Here is a 9234-nt window from a genome sequence, read left to right on the forward strand (position 1 = left end):
CGAAGGCAGACGCTTAATGACTGAGCCACCCAGGCGCCCCTCAAGTCAGTGTTTTACTTGGTAAACATGTCTGAGACCATGCATCCCTGGCTGCTAAGCACCATGGCGGACAGGGCTAGAAAGGTAACAGCTTTATTTTGAGCAGGGGGCAAAGACAAGGCAGCACTTTACAGCTACATTGTAACTAGATCCTGCATCTCTGTGGGGTTTTTTTGTGTGTGATACTCAGTAAAACAGTATTAGGAGAAAAGAGGTATAATTAGTGAAAAAACAACTACAAAAATATGTGGGAATATTCTAAACATTGAAATGCTTGAGATTTTTTGTGAAAAATACAAACCTTTATTAAAGAACTAAGATAAAACATGCAAAAATTCAAGGTTACCAGGTATATGCCAAATGAATCTATACATCCAATACAACTCTAATCACAATCATAAACAATGAACATGGAAATTGATTAGTTATTTCCAGAGTTTATCTGGAGGAGTGAATGTGTAAGGAAAACCATGAGAATGTTGAAATGTTGGGAATGAATTACTCAGAGTGGTGGGATGTCTCTGGCAGATAACAAACATGCTATACAGTTTCATTAATTAAAACAATACAGAGGAAGAGTCTTATTTATGGATAACCACAGCCATGCTTAGTTGCTAAATGGCAAAAAACATAGTAAAGTATAGATTAATGGCCATTATGTACTAGCAGATCATCAAATCGGTGATGAAAATATTTAAGTCGGTGAGAAAATTTTTAAACAACATACCAGAGTGATGAACAAAGAAAGTGAAAGTAGTTCAGAGAAGAAATAAGTAAGAGCAACAATCATGAAAAAAATCAAGTTGTTGATAAGGAAATACAAAAACAATGAAATCCAAAATTTCTCTATTAAGTTAACTTTCTTTTTTTCTAAAAAAAGCAATATTAGTGAATGTGACAGTGTGGGGAAACATACACAGTTCATGAAAAGTAAATTGGAGGACAAAGTTCCTTCTCCTACCAACATTTGAAATGTGTGGATGCTTTGTCTCAAAAATTCCACTTGCAGAATTTAATCCTATAAAAAATTCTCCTATTTAGCTGTTCATTATTGCATCATTTTTGGGAAAGAAAGAAAATGAAATTCTCTTATATTTTATTAATATGTGGATGGTTTAATAAAGGGAGGTACATTTACAATTTCGGAGTAGCTGGTTGCTATAAGAATAAGATGTTCTAGTGTGCAAGGATACCCAAGGCATTTTGTTTGTGGGGATGAGAAAAAAGCTGTGGAGCAGTATACGCAGTCAGGTTTCATTTTGTAAAAATAAATATATTCTTGTGTATTTTTCCTATACACACATATATGTATACATATACATACATATATATACTTGCATGTACAAATTCTAAATTGTACACGTCAGTGCACTCACAGATTATAGCAAGTGTTCACAAGCGCTTCAAGGGATAGGTATGACAAACTTACTTTTACTTTATACATGGCATATGGTCAATGAGCAGTTAGTCTTTTTAAGGTTACTTATTTTAAGTTTTAGGCCAGTGTTACTGGAAGCCTGATACTCTCCACACCCTGCCTCAGTAAGACTGGATGCTCCTGCTGTTATCATTTATCACTCTATACATGAATGCTTTCTATATAAGCTGCCAACTGCGGCACAGGGGGGATTTAATGACCACAAAACACTCTGAATGCTTAATTCAATGTAAAATGATTAATAAATGTTAGACAATGAGATGAATAAAAAAAGAATGAGTGAATAAATGATTCACCAGGAGAAAGAATGAATTAAAAAATAAACAAAATAAGGCAACAGAGGAACTAAAGAAAAAAGAGTATGACATAATTAGAAAGCTACAATCTCCTGTGAAGGACAAAAAAATAAAATAAAATAAAAAGATGAGTAAGCTAAGCATCAAAATTTAATTGGGCAGGAGGAATAGCTCTTTGATATTGGTGGAAATTATTTGCTATTTTTGTCTATTTTGCAAACAAAGTAGAACATGATCATGTACATTACTAAATACAACAAATTAACTTTGCTATAAAATTGATTAAATTGTAATAATACATTTCATTCATTGGATTTCTTCAAAGCATTAGGATTTTCTTATAATTACATAGATGTATCTTGAGTAGAAAAATTACTATTTGCTGAAATGATTGAATTATCAGTTTTTCATAACATCTAGACTAAAACTTATTTTTAAAAATTATGCACTTCCCTTGGTTATTTGTGTACTGCTTTTCAATTAATAGCTTTCAGTTGGCAAGAACAGTCAGTACCTGATATGTTACATTTATTCTTTCTCAAGGTAATCATTGTCCAAAAGATATGAAATGTGTGGTCCAGAACCCAGGATCCTTAGAATGATTAGATACATTCATGCTGACATGAGAAAGCTGGTTCGCTCCCATTACTAAAATATGCTACCTTACCATGTTTTTTCTTCCAAGAAAAGTAGGCACATTCATAAAAACAGCCTTGAAACTCTGTGAACATTTATGTTTAAGAGAGGAAAATGAAATGCTGTCTTTTGTAATAGTGATTATTTCTTTTTAAATATTTAATAGGCTGGTGAATGTGTGCCAATGTGAGTTTTTCTGTTTGTTTTTTGAGCTGTACAAAGCTTATCTTTTTCACTTCAGGTAGATTTTGTTTAACTTCTTTAAATACTAAACTATTTCTAAGTTAAGGTAAGAAAGAACTGGAAAGTTTTATGTGATTTTTCAGGGATTTTTTTGTTTGTTTACTATGCCAGTGGTACTAGGTTCCCCTTTTAAGAGGCTGGGGTAATAGGTAAATTATTCTTGAAATATTTTATTAATGACATATCCTGAGTCCACTCAGCTAATTCAGAGGTCAATACATTACAACTCATAAACTCAGTCTGGCCAACTGCCTAGTTTAATTGGGACATATTGGCATTTATTTGCATATTGTTTGTGACTTCTTTTTTGCTATAACAGTAGAGTAGCTGCAGCAAAGACTGTGTGGACTGCAAAGCCTAGAATATTGATTATCTGGACCTTTACAGAGAACATTTGCTCACGCCTGATCTTAATTAATTAATTAGTTATGTCTGCCCCCTCAATGTATAAACTAATAGCTAGAAACAATAGGGAGTACACATAGACTACAGTGTCATTTCTTATACTTGAAATATGCAGATAATCTCTTTCAGGCATGAAAAATATTCTCCTAGACCATGAATAATGACTTAAGTTACTTCTTTTTAAACCTTTTTAAAAAAGATTTTATTTATTTATTTGACAGAGATAGAGAGCACAAGTGGGGGAAGCGGCAGGCAGAGGGAGGAGCAGGCTCCCCGCCGAGCAGAGAGCCCGATGTGGGACTCCATCCCAGGACCCTGGGATCATGACCTGAACTGAAGGCAGACGCTTAACCAACTGAGCCACCCAGGCGTCCTTGACTTAAATTACTTTTATTATATATCTGAATATGCATATAACTAAGTATATATATTATATTATATTTTTATATTATATATATTACTGAATGAAGAGGAAAATTAAACTATTCTCTTTGAGAACTTGTAGATTGCCAAAATATGTTTGCACACTTTTATTCTGTTTAAGAAATACTGACCCACACCATGGTGAAAATATTTCAAAAGAAAGGAAGTACAGGTTATTGGTTATTCAGAAAAGCACAGATGGAAGATGCTATAATGTTACTTAATGCTGGAGTAGCTTTTATTCCAGACTTCTAAAATTTGAGCAGAGGATCAAAAAATAAGTCTATTTCAACAAAATCCACTCTCCTATAAGCAACCTAACAAATTTAATAAAATAAGAACATTAATAGTCAATTCGGCATAATACAGAATTATGAGGGAATTTAACAGAATATGGAAGATATGTTTCCTATACTATAAGTGCTTACAGCCAACCTAAAAAATATACAAAAATTACCGCATCAAATGGCTATGTAGTACAGGATTTCAAGTCTATATGTGAATAACTGCCGAAACACCTGGCAAAAATAATCAATACTTTAAAAATTCTGAAGGAGTTTGATTAGTTAGAAGAAATGATATTAGGTAAAGGAATTTGCTATAGCAAAAATTCTTATAATAATGAGCCACAGTAAAATTCCAATTACTATAATGCCAAATCCATGTATAAAAAAATTGGTCAAATTATTATATTTCATCAAAAATAGGTCAATATAAAATTTTAACTTACACTGAGATATATTTTGATGCTGCTAAACATCTTTAGAGATGTTTAACTTAGATAATTATTTATAAGATAATAGAATTTTAAAACAATTAGGAAATTATGATTCTTCTGGATGATGCTGCTCTGATTTGAACAAGTTCCAGGTACCAACAACCTCTACTGTTTAACCAACTGTTCTAGAATAGACCATAGAATTTGTCTGACATAAGGATGACTAAGAATGATGACTTGGACTCAATTCTCGGTTACTTTTATTTTCTTCTAAAACAGCAAATAAACAGAGCAGCTAATGTAAATGAGATAAGCATGTAGATGGATATGATGACACACTTTGCCTCTTGCAACTCACAAAGGTGCTTCAAACTTTGGTGGTCTTGGTAAACCACCAGAAATGAGATTTTGCCGAGTCCAAGTGGAGATCTATGAGCTCACTGCTTTTTATTCCCCCAACAGTCATGTTAGTACCCAGAAGCAAATTACATTATCCTAAAAGACAGTAATTCCATTATTCAGGAAGTTGCATTCCCAAGCCATCTCTGCAGGGCCTAAGAGGTTCATTTTTTTTTTTAAAGATTTATTTAGTTTTTTTTGAGAGAGAGAGAACAAGGGGGGGAGGGCCAGAGGGAGGAAGAGAGAGAGACTCTTCAAGCAGACTCCCCACTGAGTGTGGAGCCTGACACAGGGCTCTATCTCATGACCCTGAGATCATGACCTGAACCAAAATCAAGAGTTGGATGCTAACCCAACTGAGCCACCTGGGTATGTTCACTTGTCTGCACATTTAGGCATAGTTGGGCCTATCATACCAATAATATTAGGCTTCCCTGATTACCAGTACATGGAAAAATTACTGAAACAAAGGGAAAATGCAGGTGCAAGGAGTAAGGACAATGAGAAAGAAAAACAATGATACATTTTTAAATAAAGAGATTCCTAATTTTTTGACAAAAAATACGCTTTTGATTATCCTATCATAGATTACTCTGCAAGTGTTTATGATTTTGAAATTTTCTTAATAGTCTCCACAATAGACTCAGGAAATTTAGTAAGCAAATAAATTTTGTTATCACAAATGTAATAATGACCTCATTCATATCAAGAAATGATATATGAAGTCCATCTGATATGGTAGCATCTTTTACATTTCCCCTTCCTCTAAGAATGGACTGTGGCACATTATAAAATAGATTCCCTTTAGTTCATGACTTGTTCAGTTGCAAATTCATGTAAACTACAGGACCAGTTTGGCACCTGCTGTGATCATGAGTCTACTGCTGTTTCTCTAATCAGAAAACATTCCTATTAGATAAACCATCTGGCTTGAAAAGCATCCCCCTTGCATTCAAAATGGTTTTGTTAGAATTCAGCCAAAGTATATTTTTAAAGGAGAGATGTGTCAGCAAGACTAGTCTATTTACTAATGGAATAGTACTCTATTAAAAGACCATAGAATGGAAATATTACACAACATGAATATGTTCTAGTTACATGTGAAAATGCGGGTGGTGGCAACATTTTCCCTCAGGCCATCCACTGAAATCTGTTGAAATTTAGTCTGTCATACTCATCATCTGGTCAGAGGCAGCTAAATTGCATGTTGTTCTGATTGCAATCATTTTCATTGAAGTGTGACGTATGAATGTTGCTTCATTACCTGTGGGAACTAGGTTACTACTTGGTTTTCAACTGAATCATGTTTATTTTTGTGGATATGAGTCAATAGGATATGCTCCTATTCTTCAGGCTGTATGTATTTTATATCATTTAGTCAAATAATAACAATATAATTCTCCTTTGGAAATAATTCATAGGGACCTAAAATATCTAGTCTTAATATTTTGAGTGAATTTTGGGCACTACTAATAGGAGAAGTAAAATATTGCAACATGAGACTCTTAAAGTTAATTTAAAGCTTAACAGTTATGCTAACAGAAGTGCTGTTCTTTGATTTTTTTCAATTAATGTGTTTATCAAAATTTTATTGTATACACACACTTGGTAAGATGTTCTTAGTTATATTTCAAAGAACAGAGACCTAGTTTCTGCCTTCGAGAAGTTTGCATGTATTTGAAGAAGAAAAACTAATGTATAAAGTAACTGCCTAGTCATGAGAGAGTGCTTGTGGATTTCTGAGATTCAATTGAAAATATAAAGGTCAGAAAAGGAAAAATCAGAATGGTGGAAGTAGAATTTAGAATTGCTTTGATGATCAAATTGGTGATGGAAGGAGAGAAGGCAAAAAGGCAAGACAACTTGAAGGGAACACAAATGGAAGAGCAGAAATGTAGAATACAGGCAGAATGATCTTTTATACAGCATGCAATGAGATTTGCATTTGGATATATCAAAACTTAAGGTATTGATAGCCATCTAGAGTCCTTGAAATGTGAGTCAAATAATTTAGTATTTGTCCACATAAGTCAATAATTTCATTTTTTGCTTTTATTTTCTCAACTGGACTGTAAGCTCCTTGCCCACCAGGCATAGATTATATTCTGGAGCACATAATAACTTATGATGCCTTGAACATGATGGCATTCACATGCTATTTTTTCAAAGAATGAATGTTTGAATGGGAACATAATAAATACTTGTCGTGTGTGGGTGTGTGTGTGTGTGTTTGTGTGTGTGATTAAAAGTACCTCTGTCATTTTCTGCTAAAGATCTAAAAACTTTTTATATTAGCAATGCCTGAAGTGAGCATGATGTAACTTTATTACATTAATGTGAAGATACGATTATTGCTAAAATGAAAGAAATTATAAAGATGAAATTGGAGGATCCCTGAGAATCACCTTTTTCATCCTACCTTGTTATCATTTCCTCTTTCTGCTGGCTTTAAATTCACACCATTAAAATCACTCTTTTGGAAACCACAACAGATGTGAAATCATTGTCTCCAGGAGGCTACCAAGTAATGCTATGTATTTTTGGAACTGTTATGTATTATCTGGATCTAGAAATAGGTGCTGGAATACATTGCCATCACACTATTAATGGGGACATTTTCATCAGATTTAGTTAAGTACTGACTTTGAAAGTAGAGAGGAGTTCTGCTTTGAAAGAAAATGATGAAGTACAGTTAGGTTTCCAGGCAGGAAAAAAGTTATTAACTTAGGAGGATGCACCATAAGTAACTAAGCATAAGGAGAGGCAAACTGTCAAAACAGGTCTACCTGCATATGCAGTGTGTGTGTGTGTGTGTGTGTGTGTGTGTGTGTGTATACATAGACACTGGTGTTATGTAAAAGTTCTGTCACTTATAAATGTTCTAAAAAAGTACAAAAATAATAAATGAAATAGTAACTAACACATTTATAAAAATACATAATTATTTTAAATAATTTATGCTTATATTTAGTCTCAATATAAGAATCTTCTATTTTCTATTAAAGAGTACCTTAAGAGTTGGTACTCAATAGAATTAGCCAATGGGTGCTTGGGTGGCTCAGTCAGTTAAGCATCTGCCTCTTGATCTCAGTTCAGGTTTTTTTTTTTTTTAAGATTTTATTTATTTATTAGAGAGAGCAAAAGAGGGGGGAGGGTCAGAGAGAGAACCAGACTCCCATGATGATCAGGGAGCCCAATGCAGGACTTGATCCTGGAACTTCAGGATCATGATCTGAGCTGAAGGCAGTCGCTTAACCAACTGAGCCACCCAGGGGCCCCTCAGCTCAGGTTTTGATCTCAGGGTTGTGAGTTCAAGCCCTGTGTCTTGGAGCCCACTTAAAAAAAAAAAAAAAAAAAAAAAGTTAGCCAAAAACCGAATTCTGATAGATATATAGGTTAATAAAACCGACATAAGCCATTTATTGATTATTTATATATGTCAGGTACTGTGCCGAGTGTTTATATTCATATTTTAGAATTTATTTTTTTTAAAGGTTTTATTTATTTATTTGAGAGAGAGAGCATGAGTGGAGGGCAAGCCACAGAGGGAGAAGCAGGCTCCCTGCTGAGCAGGGAGCCCGACGCGGGGCTCAATCCCAGCACCCTGAGATCATGACCCAAGCTGAAGACAGACACTTAACCAACTGAGCCACTCAGGCACCCTGATTTTATAATTTGCTTCTAATTTATAATTATATTTATAATTTATTTAAAGTTAATTTATTCTACTTAAGTATAAAATTTATCTGTCCTCCGATGCTTTTTATAGATGAGGAGACTGTCACCCAGAAGTGCAGGAGGCTCTGTGATGTCATAAAATGGGGCCTATGAATTTAATCACCCTGCATCCCAGATGCTTATGGATGCAAGTCTAGAAACAAAAGAGGAAGAGGGTGACGCCTAGGGTTGTTTCTGTTGTTACAGTTGATGTTTTCCAGATCTAATGGACTTCCTACTATGCAGTGAAATACAATCAGTAAAGTTGCTGGAGGGAGCAAAAGGTAAGTGTCGCCAAATGTTGAGGCAAGACTTCTTGAAAGTGATCGGTAAACCCAGAAGTGTGGACCTAACTCACAACATCCAAATCAGAGTTAGTATAGTTTCAGGGCCTTATTAAATACTCAAAAGAACATAAAATTGGATTCTTCTGATCTCACCAAAAAGAAATGGACTAAATGTGGAAGTGTTCATGAATGAGCAATCAAATAATGATAGGTTTAAACCATGGTTGCATATTTGTTTATTTATTTATTTATCTATCTATCTGAGAGGGAGAGAGAGAGTGCCAGTGGAGGAGAAACACAGGAGGTGGGAGGAGAAAGAGAGAGAATCTGAAGCAGACTCCTCGCTGAGCATGGAGCCCACTGTGGGGCTCAATCTCATGACCATGAAATCATGACCTGAGTCAGATGCTTGTGTATTTGTATTTTTATTTTTTGTTATTTATTTTTTATTTTATTTTATTTTATTTTTTTATGTTATGTTAGTCACCATACATCATTGGCTTTTGATGTGGTGATCCACAATCCATTGTTTTCGTATAACATCCAGTGCTCCATGCAGTACGTGCCCTCCTTAATACCCATCACCGGGCTAACCAATCCCCCCTCCCCCCTCCCCTCTAAAACCCTGTTTGT

General features: G+C 34.6%; 1 non-coding gene across 1 annotated transcript; it reads right to left on the reverse strand.

Annotated features, from left to right (window-relative positions):
• Positions 1–66: 66 nt before the first annotated feature.
• On the reverse strand, positions 67–197 carry LOC115941824 (small nucleolar RNA SNORA63). The gene has a single exon (XR_004076505.2). It is a non-coding gene; the product is annotated as a small nucleolar RNA SNORA63 (small nucleolar RNA).
• Between the last annotated feature and the right edge of the window lie 9037 nt (positions 198–9234).

The sequence above is a fragment of the Leptonychotes weddellii genome, chromosome 1 (assembly GCF_054177405.1).
Source record: "Leptonychotes weddellii isolate Sample4059 chromosome 1, ASM5417740v2, whole genome shotgun sequence".
Taxonomy (NCBI): Eukaryota; Metazoa; Chordata; class Mammalia; order Carnivora; family Phocidae; genus Leptonychotes; species Leptonychotes weddellii.